Here is a 25,219-nt window from a genome sequence, read left to right on the forward strand (position 1 = left end):
ACAAAACCTTGTCTTGTGATTTACTAAGGAAGGAGGATGACTTCTACCCAGATAAGAACTGAGTGAGCTCCATTTACTTCCCCTTCCAATCTTCTGATAACATTCCTTTGAAACAGAGGACTAATGATTTATCTTGATGTGATCGGCTCATGTTCGTCTATATAAACCAAACCCAAATGCATCTGTTCAGACTCTCGCAGCCAAAACTTCTTTGATTGTGGGATTCTCATTGCTGATCAGCTCTTAATAAAAATACTTGGTTTGATTCTCACTTAGTGTGTGACCTTTGGTAATAAAATTCCACTACACCGGGGAGATGGAAGTCTGGGTTTCCCTGTTTGGGCGGCTGTCCCCATGACCCGACTCCAGATAAGCAGTAGAAAATGGATGGATGGATCTAAAACAGCTGACTGGGCCATCCTCTACTGTAGGGGTCTTATGTACTTTCTATCAGCAGAGTCACATCGTCATCTGTACTGAATAATTCGTGAGTACAGATTGTAAACATCTAAAAACTAATAGATGGTAAATATTTGGCATGAATACATCCAGGATAAGTACCCCTAAGTTCTGCCATCATTGAACCAAAATGTTTTATTCTTTAGCGGCTTAAATGTTGCATGCAGCTGTTTGCTGTACAATCCCCAAAATGAGCATAAATGTTTGAGCATCCTCCTGTCATTGTAAGTAAATATGACTACTGTAGAGTTTCAGCTAATGCTGATGTTTAAAGATGCATGAAGGGCAACAGTGAACAGAGGGGTCATTCCAGTCTCATAACAAAGGGGGATATGCTTGTTTTAAGATGTGTTTTGAAGGTGGTGAGAGAATCTGACTGTTTTCTGACTGTGTTTAGTGGCAGAGAATTGTAAAGATGGGGGGACAAGCAGCTAAAGACTCTCAACCCAATGGTGGACAAGTGAGCAGGTGGGAGGGTGAATTGGATAGTGAAGGGAGATCTGAGGGTATGGTTATGTATGTCAATGTGGAGGAGCTCGTTGAGATACAAAGGGGTGAGGCTGTTGATGGCCTTGAAGGTGAGATGTAAGATTTTATAGATGATGCAATATTTAGTTAAAGGCCAGTGGAACTGCTGCAGAACAGTTGCAATATGACAGAAGGAGGAACTTCTGGACTGGAAATAATATGGACAGCAAAGTTTTGAACCAGGGAAATGTGGGGTAAACAAAAAAGAAGATAGTTGCAGTAATCAAGACAGGATTTAGCCAGGGAGTGGACCAGAATAGCAGTTTTGCTGGGTGTGAAGATGTAGGTGGACGTAAGCTAAGCTAGTGACCTTATTTCTGTGAGACTAGAACAATAGACTGCTGTCAAGTATGACACCTAGACTAATCTTGTGGAGGGGGATGTGGTTGTCAATGGAAATAGAGAAGTTATCTATCTTGGAGAGGGTGGATTTGATACCAATGAGAAGTACTTCAGTTTCATCACTGTTAATTTTGAGAAAGTTATAAGCAAACCATGATCTAATTTCCTGTATGCAGTCTGATTAGGGATGCGGTTGGGAAATAGGGGCTGGGCTTGGTGGACAGGTAGAGCTGGGTGTCATCCACGTACTGTATAGAAAATATTGCCAAGGGGAACAAAGGTATAAACAAGGGAGGTTCAAGCACTGCACCATGAGGTACACCAGAGGAGATGGGGGATTTGGATATAAATAATTTAAGTTGAACAACCCAAAATCGTTTACATATATAAGAAATTATTTATGTATTTATTAAATAAAAATAAATAAATAAGTAAACAAATCAAACCAACCAACAGTTAAATTAACTATAAAAATATAGTGGTGTGAAAGTAACCATTCCTTTTCCTCTGCACATTATAAGGTCCGTTTTCTCAGCTGAAAAAATATTTATTATTTTGATTCAGAAGCCCATCAAATAATTCATATTGTAGTCTCTGCTGACAGGTTGTTAAACTTGGAAGTTTATTAAAAACTGGAACAAAATAAAAGAATCTGTCTGCGCATGCTCAGTGCATGTACAGCTTGCTTGCAGATGTTTTTATGGACATTTTCAACCTGTCCCTTGCCCAAGCAGCTGTGTCAGCATGCTTGAAGTACACCTCCATTGTTCCAGTGCCGAAACACTCCAGCCTGACATGCCTGAATGACTACTGCATTGTAGCACTCACACCAATTTTTATGAAGTGCTTCGAGCGACTGGTCCTGGTACACCTGATGGACAGTTTCCACCAACACTAGACCCAGTTTGCCTACCACAGGACTAGGAGTACAGAGGATGCAGTCTCCACTGCACTGCACTCTGTGCTCACACATCTGGACAATAACAACACATACGTGTGAATGCTGTTTGTGGACTTTAGCTCAGCATTCAGCACTGTCATCTCCTCCAAGTTGATCACAAAACCTGGAGAATTGGGCATCAACACCTCCATCTGTCATTGGATAATGGACTTTCTGACCACCGGATCCCAGCATGTTTGGTCAAGACATGACTGTTCCACTGCCATCTAACTTAACACAGGCGTACCACAGGGCTGTGTGCTGAGCGCATTCCTCAACTCCCTCTTCACCCACAACTGCAAACCAGTACATGGATCCAACAGCATCATCAAATTTGCAGACAACATAACAGTTATTGGCCTCATCAGCAACAATGACGAGACAGTCTGCAGGGAGGAGGTTAAGCATTAGGACTTGGTGTGCTGACAGTAACCAGCAAGACGAAGTAGCTTATCGTGGACTTCAGGAGGAAGAGAGGAAGCATGCACGATCCTATTCACTTAAACAGGGTGACTGTTGAACGTGTCTCCAGCTTCAAGTTCCTGGGGATCCACATCTCAGAGGACCTTGCCTGGTCCACCAACACCTCCAGCCTGGTCAAGAATGCCTGCAAACGCCTCTTTTTCCTGAGGACACTGAAGAGACACTACCTGTCTTCACCCGTATTGGTGAACTTCTGTGCAATTTAGAGCATCCTGACCAACTGTGTCAGCTGTGTCTGGTACAGGAACTGCACAAGTTGCTACAATGAGTGGTGAAAACTGCCCAGCACATTATAGGGACTCCACTTTCAGCCACTGAGGACGTGCAGAAGATTAAGGATGCTGCCTGCGTCGAGCTTGTAGCATCCTTAATGACACCTCCCATCCTGCCCAAAGACTGTTTGCTTCTTTGCCATCTGGGAACTCTGCCCCTCCCTGATCCCCCACCTAAAACATCACTGTGCACTCGTCAGTCCACCCCATCACTCCACCTGGTTATACACATACATGTCTTCCATTCATCTGTATAATATGTCCATAGTCTGTATGTATAGTTTAACTCATGTTCATTGTACCTTAACCTTTATAATCTGTATACTGTAATCTGTAGAGTACATTTTTATCACTCAATAATCTGTATATTATGTCTATACCATCCACATATTATGACTATCAGTACTGTATGTTCATTGCACCTCAATCTTTGCATGATAATCTGTAACATATGTCCAAAGCATCTCAATAATCTGTACATTATGTCTAGTCATGCCTACAACAGATTCCAGATATATGTACTATATATATATATATATATATATATATATATATATATATACTACATTTCGTTACCTTGTACTTGCATATGTGTAATGACAAAGTTAAATCTCATCTAATCTAACCTATGATTTTTATCTCAGACTTTGATAAGAGCGATCATTCAATCATATTTTTGAGGATATTTCTAAAGCTACATCCTCATAGACAAGAAACTGGCTTTATTTTAAAAAAGTTTACCATAAAGACAAAATAGTGTCAAACAAATGTATTTATAAAGTTTTGCTGTCATTGAAGTCCAATACCTTTAAGGCATGAGGCCATGCTGGGCATTGTCCTCGTTACCCACAATTAGACCTACTAGGCCAGAGGGTTGTGAAACCCTTCATGTTTTGGATACTACTGACAGTGGCAATGATAACATGAAGCATTGGAGAGACTGACGGTAAACAGAGCTCAAATAGGTTGCTCCACGTTAATAATATATGGCTTACAAATAATTTGACACACACCATTTAATGTTTTGAAGCTTTTTCCAGATAAACTCTCATTTTAAGTGACATCTGAAACGATTGTAAATGAGATGCAAAGCAAAGGGTTCATGGTATGTGTCATCTCCTTCTTATATAGCCTAATGTCACATTTTATTTGAACTATTATAATATTCTACAAAACGAGACATGAGGACTGCTATGATTGACTTCATGCAACAGACGGATTATATTAGAAAAGGCTCCCTGAAAGATATTTCCCTGAGCAACTCAGTTAACCTTGATTTATTAAAGACACACGCTTGAAAAGATGATGGATAATAGACAACGTATAATGTGTGTGGTGGCTTATTGAGCTCCTCTTTGTGTAAATCCTCATCACCTCATCTTTAACAACAGTAGATGGCAGAGCAGGCCAAGGAACGACCACTTCACAGTGAGAAACCGTGTTGCTGCTGCTGATCTGTTTCACTTGGAGCATTTTTTCCTGAGGATAGCTCTTTATACCCTCAAGGATGAAGACATTGTCTCTGAACACACAAAGGATGCCATGCATTACTCTTGGATATGCAGCATCTTTAAAGCCTGCATTGTTTTCCTCTCTGGATTTCAAGAAAACATAATAATCAACCTCATTTATTTCCATGGAGTATAAAGTAGATGTTACAAAGGCTTGGACTTTGTGCAGAAAAATGGAGCACCTTTGAGTCACTATGATTGATTATGAGTTCATTACCTTGAGGCACATGTCAGTGCTAGTTTTATTACATGTGTGTGAAAGTGTGATACTCCTGTGTTACTTGTCGGGTGCATAACAAGGTTAGAGCACAGTCGGTGGCTGGCGCTGCCACTGAGGCTCAGAGTGGATCAGAATAAACTGAAGAAAGAGCTGAGAACAAAGCTGTGATGAACACATACATACAGTCTGTTGCATTTTTTGTGAGTTTCTTCAGTTTAAAGTGAGAGCTTCTGCTGGCTTTTTGCAATCTGATAGCCTTGGCTGGTGTTGTCCTCGCTACATATATTGTGCTGGTAATTCTAAAATAACTTCATCTAGTTGTCTGAATTGCTTTACTTATTATTTAGGACTATGTATGTTTATTTTAATCACATCTATTCTTAAGCTTCCAACAACATTTAAATTTCAAAATGCTGAGCAACACTTAAATCGGTCATGCTCACTAGTGCAGGAACCTCTGTTTCAGTATCAATCTCATCTGCGCCACCTAAGCCTTCCTGATTACACATCATTTTCACCTGCTCGCCTCCCTACTTAAACCCCCTCTTGTTTCTTCTGCCCTGCCAGATGGTCACCATTGTTCTCCTTGTTGATATCCAGTGGTTTGTCCTGTCTCTAGTTTCCTGTGAACAACCCTGTTTTGTCCCTTGGATGTCCTTGTGCCTGATTCCACGTCGGACTTTTCCTGCCCATTACCTGTCTGGACATCAGCCCTGTTTTGGAATGCCCACTGAGCCCTGCCTGTCCCTGTTAAGTAGTCTATCTTTTGCCTCCTTATGTATGACCCTTGCCTGCCTGATCACTTCGCCTTTTGGATCTCCTTTGTTTGCCTCTACAGTTGTTTCAGGGGTTTGTGTTCCACAGGAGTTCAGGAACCTGCCACCAGTCCCTGGAGAACTACTTATGGCGAGATGCAGCTAGGTGAAGAGATCCTACCTAGAGTAGACATCGAGACTGTTTTTTCCCTACAGTTATGTGAGTTAACTGAGTTTCTTTTTTTTTCCCCTCTAACACAAAGTAGGAAAATGGGAATATTTTCTTCAGACAGTCTGCAGTCAGTCTGCAGCCGTGGTCTCAGCTGTGACTTACTGGATTCATTTTGTTTTTGTCTCACTTACAGATTTCATGAGGAAAGTGGAGTGCTAAGAATGTTTTATATTTAGCAAATCCGTGTGTACAAGGTTTAAAAAAATAATTAAATTAGAAGAATGCCTGATGGTGATTAAAATGTAGTGTTTTTTTTTATACATCATACGCAACAGATCTGCTAATTGGGTGTGTGGTTTTGCTAATTGTGTGAGGTTGTATCTAACCAATCACAAACTGTGAAACAATTCTTGTCAACATTTAACTGGCTGCATCTCTCATCTACAGATTTGAAAGAATTAAGGAAAAGATCAATTTTAGGGCATTTAAAATGATTGTGAAGCTGTGTGGGAAGGCATGCAGCAATAAGCTTAGCCTGGGATTTAAACACCTGACCTACTTTGACACAAAGCTTTAACTTCTGTACACCAGCTTATAATATTGAGCTCATGTGTCTTCACTCATCTCCTCAGTAAGTACAATGTATATTCTTGGTGAAAGGGTAAAACAAAACTGTTAGGCTCTTTGATAATTGTTCAATTTTCTTTTTGTTGCAGCTCCTTGATCTTTTCATGGGAGTGATTGCACCAGCAGCAGTATTACAACTTGAGTGAATTCTTATGATGCACCCAAAAAGATAACCTTGAGCATAAATAATCTAAATTCAACCATCTTTGGAGTTTTGTTTTACAGCCCTGTCTGCAAGCTGTGCTCACTGGTGAACTCAATCATGCATTCACCCTTGGTGATGGTGCTACCGTTTGCTGCCCTGCCAGCAAATCAAGGCTTCGTCAATCATGTTCAACAGCTTTACTGAAACTGAAAGCTTCTACAAAAACTAAGCTCTCATAGTCCTTTCTTCTGTTTGTTTGAGTTCTAGTATTTCTGTATGTATGAAATTATAAAGCATTTAATGAAAAGGGCGAAGGACTCTGAAAATGACTGAAAAGGACTGATTTGTGGGTGGAGCAGCAAAGTTAGCTAATGATGAAAACCTCTCCAAAGGGTAGGATTAGAAAAGCATTAGCTTCCTCCTACTCTCTAAAATACTCCCATCAAATCAGTCATTTGAATTGTTTTAATTCTTTATTTTTATTGCAGTAACTGTACATGGCTTTGGGTTAACAGGATCAATGTGATAGTTTTTCTTTTAATTTTATTTTCTTTTAATGAATTTGTCATTATGTGTCTTCATATTGGAAATAAATGATAAATTCTGAGGTTTATTATTTGCAATACTAGTTAGGTTAATCATAAATGGCCCAACAGCATGAAAAACTTCAAAAAGCTTCCTAACAACATATTCTGTCCTTTACTTTAATAGCCACCATTTGAATATGCCAACCTTATTAGTCTAGACCAGATCATCTAACCACAGGTTTCTCTCACCTCAGCCATGGATGTACTAATAGAGCTAATTTAGCTCCTCTAAGGGAGCTGGAAGCTGAATCAATTAGCTTCCTTTGTCTCCCAATGGAACGCACTAGAAAAGTGGATGCCCTGACCAAGCATATTGGATTCATTTTAACACTGCTCAGGTGCTGGCAAGCAGCCTGGATGGTGTGATGTACCAGACTGGGGCAAAGAAAGAGAGAAGGAGAGAGGAAGAGGGAAAACTGATGGTTGGAACAGATGTGAATGCAGGAAAAACAATGTGATAAAAACAGTCCATGATGCTGTTCAGGACCTCTTATACAAAACATGTTTCACTTTATTATACATAATATCACAGACTTTAAATCATGGGTGTGCTTTATCTTAAAGTAAAAATGACCTCTCACTTTTCAATTATGAGAAATTGTCCATCTTCAGCTCATTATCACTTTGCAGCTCTTTATTTAATTCTCTTCTTTCCTCGCCCATCTTCTTATTCATCTCATGTGGCGTCTGCTGTCTGTCCTGAATTTTTAAGCACTGCTAGGATGTTTCTTCTTAGAGCACACCCACACAAGAAGTTTGCTATTTAACTTGGTTCTTCTATAAATAATGGTAATGTGCTCTTTATAAACAAATGAACACAGATTTCAGAGTTTCTAACCATCCTGGAGGTTAAAAAAAATCAACCATTCTCCCTCAAATCACCAAAATTTATATAATCATTTAACTTAATATTAGGTAAACATTAAGCGACTACAGTCATATAATCAACGCTGTCACTGAACTGTGCTGTGTGGTGACAAGCTTCGTTGGTGATGGAGCCATCAAAGATTGTGAGAAGAAGGAATGTTGTTCTGGTCTGTTACTTTGAGATTCAGCTCCTGCTCCCTCTTCCTCCTCTTAAATAAATCCCTTACATCTTAAGATATCCATACATGCTGCACAACTTAAAACATGCCCCTCAATGTGTCCTTGTGTTGTTTCTTTCTTACTTCAAGAGAATAGATCTTAATACAAGAACAACTAAACACGATAATTCTTCTGAATTTAAGAATCACTAATATATTTTTTTCCTTTAAATCATTTACACTAACAGTAATAAATAGCCTGTTTCTTCCACCTGAGCCTCATGGAAGGTATTGATACAAGTTTCAGAGCTAAATTTGGGTGTAAAAGCAACAATGTGACCTCAAACTGTGTCTCAGTGATATGATTTAACCTAATATGTATATAAAGTAACCAATTTTGGGATTTAGTTACTAAATAATAAAATGCATATATGCTCAAAACATGATAAATAATTTTACTCATTCTACTCTTGCCTTGTACATCACTCTCAAAACACGTTTTGAATATCAATAGTGAGACTTGGTGAGATGGCCAATTTCCAACCTTTTGCTACAAAATGTCCTAATTAAATAAGAAATGTTGATGCCAATTTATTAGGCACAACAGAAACATGATTTTTCCTAATGTAATGTTGCATGTACAGCTGTGCAGAAGATAAGCCTTTGAAATTGTCCTTGTGTGAAATGAAAGGTCTTCTGAGGAAAGCGGCAAATTGCTTTGCAGCTGGAATGTATCACATCCACATCTGGTAGAAACTGAACATGACTACCTATGCTACTCTAAGGGGCTACACCATTTTGCAAAGCAGTTAGTTTATTTATTTATTTATTTATTTACAAGATGAAATAACAATTTTTCTCTGGAGGTAACATATTTTCATTTAATTTAATTTCCTTAAGTGTGTCCTAAGTCCTTGACATGATGAGTCTGAGACAGTACAGTTTTTGTACGTGTTATAACCTTTGGAGCCAGCTGGCTGCACTGCAGTTGTAGCTGTCTTAAACAGTTGTTACAGTTCATAGTTGGAGCACATCTTTCGAATTTAACCTTTTTAAAAAGTGCTCAGAAAGAGTTATTGTGACAGGGACAGACTGTTCTGCAACATGAGATCTGGGACGGGGTTTCAGATGTGATCATTATTACAGCATCTTTACACCACTGCCTCAGAATAAATGACCACAAACACAGCGATGCAGAGCAGATCTGAGTGGGATTCAATGACAGCTAATTTTTTCACATCATGTCAGTAAGGTATACTTATTTCATTCCCTAAAACATATGGCATGCTGCATAACTCCTGTGTTTACTGATGATAGCGACTTTCTTATTTTTGTTTAGATACACTTCTGTCATAAGGCCTAATTCAACCTTGTTGTTACCAGCATGACAAATATGTTGTAAGATAACAGAGAAACCTTGATTTTTTATGATTTAGCAGTATTGCAATTATAAAGCTACAATTTCTCAATACTCAAAATCTCAACTAAAAACAACAACAAATAAACGTTTTCATGGACTAAACACAATCTAGCATCTTTTAAAACAATATACTTGTAGTAAGTGAATTACTTCTAATTCATATTCATAAAATCCAACTATTTCTACTGCTGCCACTACAAATATTAATCATATGATTTGATAAATATCATTTATCTTGTGTCAGTGTTGAGCACATATGCACCAAATTGTTGTCGGAGACATTGTTTCATCTAGAGCAAAGCTACAACATACAAATACAAATACAAACATTTGTTTTCAGTTCTGTATTGTAAGCACAAAGTCCAGATCAGATAGTGCAGATAAAGGAGGCAGAGAGTGCTGGTCTCTGCAGAGGAGGCACACGGCAGCAGCACAAGTTTGAAAGAACAAAAAACAAACAAAAAAGTATTTTGTACCCAGTACTGATGTTATCAGTGGAATTTTGTTTTGCATGTTGGGTCATCAACAGAGTAAAAGACTTTAAAATGAAAGAAAACAAAATTTGCAGTTGTTGCAGAAACCTGAAATCAGTGGGAACTGGTCTGGAAATCTACTTTAAAGATGGACTGTCAGAGCTAAATGAAAGCAGTGAATCTTGTTAAAGCACATTGCTACTGCTGGTGTAGAAAGTTTTTATGATGATGTGCAAGCTGGAGATGCATGACTTGATTTGGATATGTTCAGGTTAACTGGAAGCTTTAATTAGAGGCTTTCCATCGCTTCCTATAATGTCTTTGGAAATGGTGTCTGATGACTGGTATTGATAAAGCTTTTTCCTTTTCGTTTCCGATTAATTTGAATTAAGTGCTGTTTCTTTTTCAGTTCTTTAAAGAAAACACATTTATACACTCACTGCTTCCTCCATGTACTGAGGTACAAAAAGTAAATTTCTAGTTTCAGCTCTTCAGTCTCCAGCAAAACACTTAAAATTTCTATTGCTTATCCAGTGGCTGACTTTCCTGCGGAGATCACAAACCATGGTGACACAAAGATGGAGGTCTGAGGTTTAGAAAATATTTCTGTCAATTCCACTCTAGCTCTGGCTGGAGCCTTCCTCTGCCACCCTCTGGGTGGTACTTTGGTCGCTCTTGTTGTTGTATTGGTTATTTTTTTTACTGTTTCTAATGGCTGTCAGCATAGTTTACCTGTAAAAGCTGTAACAAATTCTCTGTTGTGTTTCTGTACAGGTGTAGTAGTTGGTCGTCTGCTTTTAGGTTGGACTGAAGGGTCATTGCCTCTATCTACTGTATCTTTATCTCCTCTTCCTTTTTTCTAATTTCCTTTTTACTTCTCTCCATTACAGTCCTCTTTTTTCTGTCCCCTTCGGTCCAGCAAGATTACATAAATTCCATAATGCTAAATTAAAAAGATAAAATAATTTTTTAAACAAATAAAGAAATTTAAAAAGCCTTACACCCATAAAGCTCCTCTTGGCAAAGCAAATTTGTTCAGCACACCACAACAGCCAGACCATCATTCTGTTTGCTACAATGCTGGAAAGGACAAGTTGAAAAAAACAAACAAACACACACACACACACAAACACACAAATAAAAAAAAAAAACAAAAAAAACTGATAGAATTATATCAAGGGATTTGAGATCATTTAGTCTTCACAAAAGATCACATTGTCAGTGTTTTTGCACCAAGGACTAAAGCTGTTATTTAAGGGTTTTCAGACTCACAAGAATGCCTGTATCTCACACAATAATTATAACCAAGGTTAACGATGATTCTGATGGACACTGCAAATAGAGATATTTCATGATTCACCACCCGACAATAACGTCTGTATTTACTTGGCCGCCTGATTAAAAAAAAAAATCCTGGATATGTCACTGCAGAAGTGGACAAACCTTGGTAAGACAGGGCTATTCAAATTGGTCCCGTGAGTCCTGCAGGTTTTCAACGTGTCCCTGCTCCAACACACCTGACTCAAATTAATGAGTCATTGTGCAGAACTTCACTGGATCCATTTAATTTAAGCCAGGTGTGTTTGAGCAGGAAAATATTCAAATCCTGCACAACTGCAGCCCTTGTTGGACCAAATTAAATAGTCCTGGCATAGAGCCTTGCAAACAAGATATTCACATGACAACCACTAGACTCTCAGAGATAGAGATTTGAATCTTTTGTCAAAACCTCTGATTTTACTTCTTCTACTATATTTCTGAATCAATCACATTGTAAACATAAAAGAAGACAAATTATAATACACAGAAAAAAATACAAATATCACTGCATAGAAATTCTGAACACTGCGTGAACTAACTTGGAGTTTAATGAGAAGAGCCTAATTCAGGTGGAACCTGAGAATCCATCAGCATTATCGTGAGAATAAAGATTTATTTCCCCATGCAGCTAGAAAAACTTTGACTTTATTCACTATGTAAGGAACCAGGAAAGCCATCTTGAGACAGAGATTTTCTGCATGTAAAGATCTATTTCCAGCAGGTGGCTGGAAGACTTATAGATTCACTATTTACTTCGATAAAGGAAACCCCATTCAAACAGGCTCATATTTTGAGCGTAAACATGGTTTATGCTGGGTCACGTTTCATCAGTAAGCAGTAAAAAAAAACGTTGAAGCATGGAAAATTTTGGTTACTTTCTTTCATTTTTTATTTATTTATTTTTATTTATTATTTATTTATTTTTTTGCACATATTTTGCAACTCAGTGGCAACAAGAAAAATGAGCTCACTGTTCATCCCCTTCAGCCACTACTGTATGTTCTAGTCTTCTAATCTGATGATTGAAAACATAGTAGATTTTAAATAATGAGTTCTTGTGCTGTTTGTCATGGCTTAGATGGCTCTCTGGGGGCCTACACAGCAATTAACTCTCATCTTCTCTAACTGTGTAGCAATAAAAACCTGATGTGTCACTGCTATTCTTTACCTGCACAATTCAGCTTAACCCACTTCAGCAGGAATGTGATTAAATGTCTTGTGACTCAGTTTGTCACTGTTGAATCCTGGGCTTTACCTAGTCAGGATTCACGTGTACGTTGATCTGGAAATACTCAGGAGAGAAAATAGTAAATTTCTTAAAAAAAAAAAAAAAAAAAAAAAATATTATTACAATTCAGGTTACATCAGAAATTGAATGTGCTGGTGCAGAGCTCTGGTCGTTCTCACTAGCAAGCAGACAAAAATGTATCTTTTCTCACGAGGAAAAGGACGAAACTTAACTAGAGCCCCAATGGTTTTCTGCAGGTCCAAGGCCAGGAGCCGGGCTCCCCGCACCCAACATCTGACTCCAGGTTGGCTTGCCTCTGTTGTTGGGCAGAGTTTCTTCTTATCAGTCACTGCTCTTCTATCTGGACCTGTGTGTGACTGGAGACTCACAGAGAGTTTGCACACCAACTTCTGCAGTTATTAAAATAGTTTCGTGTGTGGGTGTCCTAAGCCTGTATATCTACTTTGTTATATGAGAACCATTCCAACATGTAAATAGACTGAAGTGTATCACACAATATACTGAGCTGTTTAATATAATCCTACAAGCTAATAAATGTTTATCACACAAAATTAGTGAAACATACTGGCAATATCACCAAGTCTGGTGTAAATTGGATGTTTTTAGGCTTTTAATGATTTTTAAGAGTTAAAATACATCATCAACTTCACATTTAGACTGCCAATCTGGATGGATATCTTAAAGAGTTTTGGTGAACTTTATGATAACTAGCAGAATTTGACTACTGTACATATAATGTAAGTAAAGTCAAGAATTGTTCCGGACAAATAAACTGCTTTAACATTTTTTAAAAAGAAGCATGACATGATTCATCCTCAGTGATTTCCAGGCAGCCTTCCTTGTCAATTCTACAATGTGACTGTAGAGAAACTGCTTAGAAAGCTCACCCACTTAATCAGTAATTCAAAGCTATAAAAATTATTACACTGATCATATTGGAAATTGTCATCACCTCCCAGTTCAACACCTCCCAGCCAGAATGTAAGCCAACCAAATCAATCTGCTTCATATGGCCTTTTCCAGAAATCAGAAAGTACTGTAAGCAACGTCAAAAATATTCCTAGAGAAGATGATTATGAGGAGCTTAGTTCTAGATAACCATTACAGAGCTGGCTAGAAGCTTCAAGTGGCTTGTCACAGTGACCCTCTTTACAGAATTACAGGAAGCTGCGCTCAGTTTGAAATGGTATATATTTTACCTACATGTTTACACTAAATTAAATTAAGTACTCACCATGAAAAATATTATGATAAGCTGGAGACAAAATCTACTCATTTAGCAGGGAGAACCATTTCTCAGATGTCATCTGAAGTGTACTTGGAGTGAATCAACTGAAATTAGCAGTAGTCGTGTAACCATATTAGACATTTCAAAACAATTAGTTTCTCTTATTCATTGATTACATCCCTAAAAAATCTGCTCAATGTCATTAGATCCAGTATTTACCCTTTTTTTTCTGTAAAAAATAATCCCAACTGGCTTAGATACATCTCTTCATGCACATTAACAAACCTCTCTGCCTGCAGCTGAAACACTTCAGCTGAAGCTGAAGAAGCTTCATTTAACTTTTTAAGGCAGGAAGGAAAAAACCCAGTTCTTTGTTGTTCTTTGGAACAACAGGAACCTATTTTTAGTTCCCTTTGTTCAGTTATGTGACAATTTATCAGTTAAATTCCCTTTATCTCCTTGACATACTTCTGTCTGCAGTCATTTCATTTACTGTTTACTTTTTTTTTTCCAAAAAACACTTGACTGTAGTGGAAGAAAAACACTTTTTCTTTAGGGATTCTGCTTTGATTATATCCCTGAGAAATCATGCTGCATTGACTCTATGAGGCACACCAAAACCTAAACTTATAGTTTGAATGAAGTCCAAGGATGGATAATAAGGGCAGATGTTATATGTTTTGCTGAATATAAACACCTAAAAATTTAACATCCTCTGTAGATTATAAAACTCCGGCAGTTTGAGTCCATTGTTTCTACCTCTTGCTTTTACTTCTCACTAACACTTACATCCTGATTTTCACGTTGCAGACAAACGACCCAGACAAACCCAGGGTTTGATATGTTTAAGGAGTCAGAGGGGGAGGAGTTGTGAGTGAAGTGGGGCACACACATAAGGTATATCAAGTTGTTTTTGTCCCAATTTCCCCCTTCCCAACCAAGGATTGCAAACTCTTGACTATCTTGAGTGTTATAAGCTTATCCTATAAGATCATCTTGTGGTCTGAGGTGTGTTAAATTTGTCCTGACAATCGGCTTCAAAACGGGTCGTAGCTGACAATCACAAATATTAAACTTGTTCAATATTTACGACCAAACATCTTCATGTGTGTGTGGAAAGGCGACGACTTCTGAGTTGTGACTGTGTGAACTGTGACGCGGAATGGAATGTAGCCAGAGAGCGAGCTGAATGGGGAGGAAGGACGGTTATAAAGTCTGTGTTCATGCTGGCTTTTTTCCAAAGTCTTTTATTTATTTATTTATTTTTTTAGTTAAGGATTTTTCTACTAACAATAGTCACTAGACAACCATCATTCCCTCGTCTTGTATGTCCTCTTCCATGCTGGTTGTTGTGGTTTCCAGTTGTTACCATGGTTCTTGTTCGTTTTTGTTAGATCACAGAATTTCTGGCTTAGCGGACTTGTTCTAGATCAGCTGTGGGACAGAACCATTAGGTGTGAGGTTAGATTAATCAGAGCACACCACACACAGTACGATCAAAAATGTTCAATGTCTAATTTTTATCTTCATGTGTGAGGTCTCTAGCGGAAATCTAACAGATTAAGAAAATCCTTGAGCTTGAGCTACAACAAGTCATTTCCTAAAAGACAGGGTCAGGGGATGAAACCCGGAATTGATTAAAAAAAAAAAAAAAAAAAAAAACACAAAAAACTACAAAGGAAGTCTGTTCAGAAAACCAAGTAGTCATGAAACTGAACACAAACTGATAAACTGCTGGTGAGACCAACCAGCCCTCTTCAATTTATCCAGCTTGCAATATCATGAAAGACTCGAGAGAGAAGAGAAAGATTTAATTTAATAGAGATCAGTCAGACTGCTGTGTTGCATCACATCTCTCCTAAAATAGATGGAGCAAATAAAAACACCTGAACATTAAATTCATTACCTATGATTACTTTCTTCTTCATCTTTTGATATGATTCCAGTAGTTGCTGCTGCTTATGTCAGTGTTAATGCAAAACACAAAAATGTGGCTTTCAGGAGATCAATCTTCTCATTAAAATGCTCCAACTGAAGCATCTGAACACTGACTTTTCAGCGGTAACTTAGCTACACTGTATGATACTGAACTAAAACTGCAAAACCATTAGCTTCCACTGAAGCATTGATTACCATTAGAAAAAAAAAAAAAAAAAAAGTCTGATTATAGCTACTGTCCAATAGAGCGATTAATTGTGTTGGACAATATCTATATTTATAATAAAGGAGCTCAAGGAGAAAAATTAAATATGCCGATGTGATAAAAGCCCATAACATAAAATGAAATCCCTTTGAATCTAGAAATACAGGCAAAAAGCCTGCAGGATCAGATTGACTGCATTATAATTTGACTTTATTATGTAAACATTAATTAATTTAATCAACCTTAGTTATACTTCCACTTTGTGCTGCTATTACTGCAGCTGCAACTCTTTTCTGAAAGTGTGCCAAACACTGCCTGGCCAAAATGATTAATTTAATCCCAAACAATGCAGGGAGAAGCACCTCATTCCTTAAATACTCATGTTGGAGGGCTGTTTAAAAGACATTAATCTGTTTCAGAAGGGTCAAACAAAGCAAGCAGGGAAACCAGTGAAAACTGCTGAAATAAGTCGCAGAAATGCCTTAATCTTATACAAAATAAAGGCAATCCAAAGTAAAACTCATTATAATGTTGAATTTTAAAAAAAAGAACATCTCCACAGGCGAGAAGAGAAGTCAATGCATAGGGACTAAACATCTGCGTAGCCTTAAGCAAAGTCTTTATCACTAAGGCTATTCAAGAAAAGAAAAGGAAAACAAAAGACTTTCATTTGCAAGGGAGGATAAAGACTGGACTCTGGAGAAAAAAGGAAAAAGACCATATGATTTGAGGCCAAATTTACCATTCTTCAGAGTGATGGGCACGTCAGGATAAAAAGAGCAGTCCAGTGCCTACAGGCAAGCCTGTGCCAAAAAACTCTAAGACTCAGCTGAGCCCCTGATTATACTGAATGAACAGGTTTTTAATTAATAGATTTTATTCCCTCATGCCCAAGGCAAATTCCAAGATAGCAATTCATCATTGCAAAAAACGTGGTTTAGAAAGCATAAGCCAGCATTGTATGCAGAGACCTAAGTTTGTTGTGAAGTTGCAGAAAAGTGATGCCACACTGAATGTGGGGTGTAATCAGGTGGTCTAACTGAGTATTAGAGTGTAAATTATTATCTTTTTTTTGTTTCACATGCAAATTTTATATATCAAACACATTTGCCCATAATAAGGGCTAATTCAGCATCTGTCTTACATCCTGTCTCTCCAGCCAGTAAAAGTCAGTCTGAGGTTCATGGTGTACCAGTGGGTTGATATCCAGTTTCTGGCGTTTGACACAGCTCTGTAAAATAAAACATGTGATGCTCTTGGCTGAAACACAAAGATGTGAAGTGTGGTTACTTACCACTGGGATGCTGTAAAGCCCCAGAAATGTTCAAAACAGATATCAGCATGCCATCAACAGGAATCAGAAGCACAGAGTGAAACTTATGTAGTATTGCTTTAATGTGTCCTACTTTGCTCCAGAATGTAGTTTAACTGATAACTGCTCATCACTTGAGTATCACGCAGTAAAGGTCTCTACACACCATCACTGCATAATTCTGGTCATTTACTGCCCTCCGGGTGGCAGTATAGCTGAGTTTGTCTCTGAAATGGACATGTTTCTCTCTGACACTCCTGATGATGGCACACCACTAATTGTCATGGGAGACATGAACATTCACTTTGGCAAACCACAGGCAACTGACTTTCTGGCTCTCATCTACTCTTTCAGTCTCAAACTGGTTTAGACTCCTCCAACACACAAAGCTGGTAATACTCTTGACTTGGTGCTGACCAGAAACTGCTCCACAGCCAACCTGTCCGTCACCCCGCTGCATCTCTCAGACCACTTCCTGGTTAAATTCTCTGTCTTCCTTCCTCATGTCAATCAAGCGGCTCCAAAAATGGTGTCCTATCGCAGAAACTTGAGATCCCTCAGACCTACACAGCTGTCTGATGAGGTTTACTCTGCCCTCCCTTCCCACTCAGACTTCTCCTTACTGTCTGTTAATGAGGCTACAGAAACACTCTGCTCCTCTCTCGTCTCCTCTCTGGACAAACTCTGTCCTCTGGTGTCAAAACCAGCCAGACAAAACCCTCCCAGTCCATGGCTCACAGAGGCTCTAAGGGATCACAGCGCCGGACTCAGGGCGGCAGAAAGAAAGTGGCGCAAATCAAAAGAGCACACTGACTTGTCTGAGTACCAGCAAAAACTTGAAACTTTCACATCCAGCCTAAAGGCGGCCAAGATAGCCTTTTATCAGAACAAGATCCGCAATGCTCCCAACACACGACAACTGCTCATGGCGTTTAACTCTCTTCTATCTCCACCACCTGCTCAGCCTCCCACTGTGCTGACTGCAAAAATGTTTGCTTCCTACTTCACTGAAAAGGTTGCTACCATCAGTAACCAATTCACTGAGTCTGACCAACTCAGCCTTGCCAAACCAGCTACTGGTGCCTCACTCTGCTCTTTCCGCTCTCTAAATGAGGACGAAGTCTCTAAACTTCTAGTCAGCTCAAAACCCACAACCTGTCCTCTTGATCCTGTTCCCTCTGACATCCTGCAGAGCATTTTACCTACAGTCAAATCTGCAGTAACTCATATTATCAACTCCTCTCTTAAATCCGGTGTCTTTCCTTCTGCCTTCAAGCAAGCTCGGCTGCTGAAGAATTCCACACTCAACCCAGCCCAGGTTGAAAACTACTGGCCGGTCTCATTGCTTCCATTCGTGTCTAAATTACTAGAGCGTGCCGTCTACAGTCAGCAACAAACTGATCCATATCAATCTGGATATAGGCAAGATCACTCTACTGAAACTGCTCTCCTGTCAGTTACTGATTCCCCACGGCTTGCCAGATCCACTGGTCAATCCTGAGTCCTTATACTGCTGGACCTGTCGGCTGCCTTTGACACAGTCAGCCATCATATACTGTTCTCCAAACTCTTGGAGCTTGGCATCTCAGGATGTGTCCTCTTGTGGTTTACGTCCTACCTCACAGGGACACTGTGACATTCAAAGTATCTTGGCGAGGGGGCGTGTCCAGATCACATGGGCTGACAACAGGGGTGCCTCAGGGCTCGGTGCTCGGCCCTCTTCTCTTTTCACTATACACCTCCTCAATCGGTGCAATCATTAGCTCTCATGGTTTCTCAGCTTTTCCTTTTCCCACCTGATGACACAACTGTCTCAATGCGAATATCAGCATGCCTTGCTGATATCTCCGCATGGATGAAGGATCGCCACCTTCAGCTAAATCTGTCCAAGATTGAGCTTATTGTCTTTCCAGCCAGTCCGTCTTTACCGCCACAGATAAGTGTGCAGCTTGACTCTATCACACTAGTGCCTACATCTTCTACCAGGAATCTTGGTGTGATGGTAGACAACCAGCTGACCTTTAAGGACCATGTTGCCTCGGTTTCCCGGTCTTGTCGATTTGCTCTCTACAATATCAGGAGGATCAGACCCTACCTGACTGAACACACGACCCAGCTCCTGGTCCAGGCTCTGGTCATTTCATGCATTGACTACTGCAACTCCTTACTGGCTGGCCTGCCTGCATGCTCAGTTAAACCTCTGCAGATGATCCAGAACGCAGCAGCATGTCTGGTCTTCAACCAGCCCAAAAGAGCTCATGTCACTCCGCTGCTAATTGCTCTTCACTGGCTTCCAGTTGCAGCACGCATCAAATTCAAAGCTATGCTTCTGGCTTACAAAACAATAACCCAAATGGCTCCTGTCTACCTTCACTCCTTAATCCAGAGCTACACTCCCTCTCGACAGTTACGGTCTACCAGTGAAAGATGCCTAGTGCTCCCACCACAACGTGGCGCAAAATCAGTAGCTAGACTCTTCTCCTCTGTTGTTCCCCGGTGGTGGCACGATCTACCAAACTCCGTCCGATCCGCAGAGTCCGTATCCACTTTTAAGACCAAGCTAAAGACTCAGTTGTTTAAGGAGCATTTCCACATTTAGCTTAACTAAATGAGTTAGAAAGATTTGTCCAGCTTTTTGGCTCAACCAAGTACTGAAGAAGCTGTGTGCACTTATGACCAAGTTGATATTGTGTGATGAAATCGTGATCTATGCACTGCACTAGCACTACATGACAGCACCTGGGTCCAACTGGACTCAAAAGCGGTCTGACTAACACTTCATTATGACGTCCCATCTTGTTTGAATTCATGCTTGTGTTGTTCTTACTCTCAAATGTAAGTCGCTTTGGATAAAAGAGTCTGCTAAATGACTGTAGAATACAATAGAATAGAATAGAATAGAATAGTGTATCAAGAAGCAATTGATGGAAATTTAAGATGAGAACAAGAAACCAATTGGTGCTGTACACTTACACAGTCTAAGGGATAAAGACATTATAGGTACATTTATAGGCATTATTGAATGTTCTCCTCAGCAATAAGTGTCATAATCACTGCCATTTTTTTTCTACATTCTTTAAAATTACTTTGACATCCTGCCAAGTGGAATGACACATTTATTACTCACTAAAGAAATGCTCACCCTCTCATCAATCCCTCTGTCTTAGTTTACTAATGTTTTGCTTAACTGATTTTTTTTTTTCTTTTAACTTGTCCTGTCCAGCATCATAGCAAGCAAAATGATAATCTGGTTGCTGTATCGTGCTGAACAAATTTGCTCTGCCAAGGGGAGGCCTATGGGTAAGGCTCTTCTTGATAATGTGATTAATTTATTTATTTATTTATTTACTTTGAATCACAGAATCTATGTAATCTTGCTGGACCTGACCGGAGGGGACAGAAAATGATGGAAAATAGCAAAAAGAGCAAAAGGGAAAGAAGAAAGGAGACAAAAAGATCACAGACAGAAGGCAACGACCCTTAAATCCACACCATCACCAGACAACAAACTGTTATACCTGTACATGAACACACCAGAAAATTTCCTACAACTTTTACAAAAGCAGAAACATACACACAGAAAAAAACTAGTCATTAAGAGTTTTTAAATAATAACCAAATCAAAAAGACATAACAGCGACCAGATACTAACTCACAGGAAAAAAAATAAATAAATAAATAATAATTATCACTTAGTATTAAAACCCACTGGACAACTCAGTGACTGTGTCAGCATGCAGAGCATGAGAAACAAGGAGTGATCAGTGATGAAGAGTGATGAGTGAGATCATGCAAATGCGACCACGCCTCCATGGAGGCCAGAGGCAGACCAGGGCCAGAGGCCAGGGCCCCCAGCAGCAGACCCGGAGCACCAACTCAAGCCACCCCACCACGAAGATGACTCCGGCCCCCTTCCCCCCATTCCCCACCTGCACCCTATATAACCCCACACTTACACCCTCCCCCACGCCGCACCCACAATCACTCACCACCACACAGTCACGCCACACACAACCCACCCACCATGCCCCGTGGGGGACACCCCAGGTGGACCAGAGGACAGCGAGCCCCAAGCACTCCCTCTTGACCCTACACCCACTTAACTTAACTGATTTTAAACACCACAGAAGAAAAGGTTGTTACATTTAAATAGCTCCAATATTGTGTTAGTGTCACTATAACCGCTGTCATACATGCACTTGAGTCCTGAAATGTTTGAGAGATATTCTGGAGTAACTACAAGTGAGAACAGAATTACTGTAAGATCCAATCCAAACTTTCTGCAAACAAAGTATAAACATGTGGGCCAAGATTTCAAAGCATTTGCTGCCATTATACGGTTAAACGTGTGTGTGCTGGTGAGTTTGTCTTTCTGCTACCCTGTATATTGCTTATGCTTGTTTCCTGTTTAGGCGGAGGCATACAGATACACGTAGTACTCATATCAACACAATGAACTCATTCTCAACATGTTGCAGAGAAAACACAACTTGATTTCTGCCTTGCATGCTACCTCTTGCTATCCAGAAAGCCATTTCTCCCCCACCTCTTTCCTTGCATTTTCAGCTTGAAGATAGCATCTCCAGGAAACCTCCTGCTGTTATGTGCACTGGTAAAACAGCAAGTGTAGAAAAGAACTAGACCAAAAACATCAACATCCAATGAAAGTACTTCAAAACTTTCTCCACCTTTGAAACTGTAATTACTATTTACAAAGTCATGCCTGACTCTCTAACAGCTCTCATTTGTGTCATTGTGAGAATAAAACAGCACCATCACTTCCTGCATTTTATGCACATTCTTCCACACAGAACCATTTGCAATTTGTTGTTATGCAGTTATATATATATATATATATATATATATATATATAGAGAGAGAGAGAGAGAGAGAGGGAGAAAGCTGTTAGAATTCTAGGTGAGCATTAAATGTGAAATAATTAGGGTCAGAGCCATACGAAGTATGGAAGGACCCTATTGTTCCTGAAATGTTTATTATTCTTCTCCTAAGCGCTTCGAGGCCAAATTTGACCCCCTAAACACCCATGAAAAGTTGTGAAACTTGGCACACACATCAAGTCTGGCGAAAATTTCAATATTCTAATGTTTCTAATACACTTCAATGCAAAATTGGCTCAACAGCGCCACCTAGACACCAAGAAAATCCCCAAATGAATGGGGTCCCGGAAGATGAAACTCGGCAACCACGTGTAACACCCTGAGTCGAGCAAAAAAGTCAATTGAACACCTGTTGCCTTTCAAAGTCTTTCTCTGGACATTGGCTACTTTCTAACTAGTTTCAGCTCAGCCTTTGTACCCAAACATATTCAGAGAAATGTATTTGTTAGCTAAGTGACTTTACAATGCTTTATATATCATACAAACTTTAAAAGACACCCAACTCATGGAATGATTCAGTATTGTGTCTACAAACAAAAATAATATAGATTGATAGACATAGTATTTCTGCATAGACGAAGTGATTCCCAAAGACCTCTTAGCTGAAGACATATTCCAGCATAGTGTGCAGTGTGTCCTTTAAAAATACTGATAAAAGTGGACAAGTAGAGGTCAAAAGAAGTGGCAAGCCAAAAAGTAAAAAATAAATAAATAAAAAAAAATTGTTTGTAGCAACTCAAAGCATTTTGAAAAGGCAAACCACAGAGCTGACTACACAAGATAAAGAAAGCGATTATGAGTCTGGTGTTTACTCTGGAAAGTCACTTTGTCAGCATGTTGCCACAATATCAAACCAGTAACAGACTGTTCTTCAACTGTCATTTAAAGAGGAAAAATTAAATAATAAAAAAAGAGCTCAAGCTGTGTAAAAAGTAAAATAACTCCCTTCTAATATTTTTTGTAGTATTTGAGAAACAAATAACTCAGTCATCTGCTGAGAATGATGATTGTCCTGAAATAAGCCACAAGGAATTGACTGCTGAGAGGAAGGACAGGATTACCAGTATCATGTCAATGTATATGTGAATGTAAATTAGTGCAGTCTAACTTACACTAAAGTTAGAATCAAATTAAATTTCCAGAGACTTCTGACATTACCATTGTAGATTCAAAGGACGGCAGAGGCCTAATAATAATTTTACAAAAACAGGCAAGTTCAATGTGGTTCAGTACTATTTTAATATAATTGTAATATCTAATATCTACTTAAAGATTATTATTCGATAACTAGTTGCTAAACTTAATTACATTACAATTATTTAGCAGATGCTTTTATCCAATGTGACTTACAGTGGTTAGGTCAGTGGTTCTGGGGTGAGGGGGGCAACACAATGGCATGGGATTAGGAAAATGTAGCTGACAGGATAATGTTTTGACAGGTTGGGCTCTTGGAAACATTCTGGTCCACACTTCAGATGGTGGCAGTAGAGCACCAATTCCTTTTTGCCAGCTGCCAAAAAATATGAAGAAGAAGAAGAAAAACTGCAGAACAGAGCTCAGGGTTTACTGAATGCATTGAAGGGGGAAAAGAAAGGAATAAAAGAGAGAAGGAGATATAGAGAAATAGGTAACTGAGATGAAAGAGGACAGATATCTTGTCCTTGGTTTAACAGTAAATGTGTTTCTTATTTTTTTTATTACTTCCTCACATCTGTGATGTTATGAGTATAGTAATTACATAGTTATAGTTATAAGTCATATACCTGTAGATTAAGTAGTAACATTTAGGGTCTTGCCTAAGGACTCTGGTGGAATCGAACTCTGATCTTGTGCATGAGATGCTCTGCCAACTGCTAACCTGAGGACGTGCTATGTTTGATGACAGTTAGAATGTAATTAATAAAGATGCAAAAACCAAAAGTTAAAACAGTAGCCCTGAATGGAAGGATTGCCTACTAATAAAAATTACGAGAAAATGAAAAAAAAAAAAAAAAATGTTTTATTCAAATTCCTGGTCTGAAAATTTGTCCCACATAGCTCCTTCACAGACAAGTTCTGATTATGGAAAAGAAGCTGTTAAGTTGATTTTATTTATTTATTTTAAACTAAGTCAGGCAATTTAATGTCATCATCTCAGAGATGAAATGTTTCCATTCAGTCACTGTTGCTTGTTACTGTGGAAGCAAAGGCGTCTGGTCATGTGTGGCTGCGGCAAAACATCCTGTTAGACTCTACTCCATCACTTCTTTGTGTGATGGTGCTTCATCAGATGTAAGCTGGGATCTGACATGCATGATCATTTCCAAGAAGGAAGGATACCAAAAAGGAATGCCTGTCTTCTTCTGTCTTTATCTTTAACAAAGTCCCCAGGTCATGCTGTGCAAAGGTAAATCTGTCATCATTAATTCTGCAGAAGAATTGTAACAAGTGATGGGAATAATGGTGTTAAATAACATTATTTTGTTAAGTAACAGGTAATCTAGCTATCATTCTTTTCACTGTTACTTCCAATAGAATGTGACACATTACTATAATTTAGCACACTGGAGCTGTCTTTGTCTGATTGGGGGCTTAGGGGTGATGATGATTGCTCAAAGGCAGATTTGGGCTATTTGCACACCCCTAACACACACATGAGATACACGCAACAACAGTGAGTCCAGAGAAAACGAAGAGTTTTTAAACTGGACCCTCGGATATTACTTTTCCTTCACTGAGATAAAAGAGAAGAACATTATGAGAAACACAGATTATGTCAAATCAAAGAGTTTCTCCACGTCGGTGGTAAAAGGAGATGGAGCATCAACATCCAACCTGCCTGACTTTCCTTTATATTAGTGTTGATGTTTATTGTCAGTAATTTATTCTTCTAGGGAGAGGTACCTAGTAACTATAACTAATTACTTTTTTAAAGTAACGTGGTCAACCCTGCTCCTAACTGGAGATAATTTGCAGCTTCTAGATGTACTAAAGGACAAAAGATATATGTTAACTTCCTGCTGGAAGATCTGGGAGGTTGCAGCACATATTACTTGCACCATATCAGTCAGCTTACACAACAAATAAAAAAGGTAAAAATAAGTAAATCTTAGAAAATATCAAAGCGACAG

General features: G+C 39.0%; 1 long non-coding RNA gene across 1 annotated transcript; it reads left to right on the top strand.

The window, feature by feature from the left end:
- The first annotated feature begins 5,346 nt into the window (after positions 1–5,346).
- On the top strand, positions 5,347–6,478 carry LOC121646635. The gene is made up of 3 exons (XR_006011668.1): positions 5,347–5,730; positions 6,130–6,313; positions 6,399–6,478. It is a non-coding gene; the product is annotated as an uncharacterized LOC121646635 (long non-coding RNA).
- Positions 6,479–25,219: the final 18,741 nt, after the last annotated feature.

This window comes from Melanotaenia boesemani, chromosome 9 (assembly GCF_017639745.1).
Source record: "Melanotaenia boesemani isolate fMelBoe1 chromosome 9, fMelBoe1.pri, whole genome shotgun sequence".
Taxonomy (NCBI): domain Eukaryota; kingdom Metazoa; phylum Chordata; class Actinopteri; order Atheriniformes; family Melanotaeniidae; genus Melanotaenia; species Melanotaenia boesemani.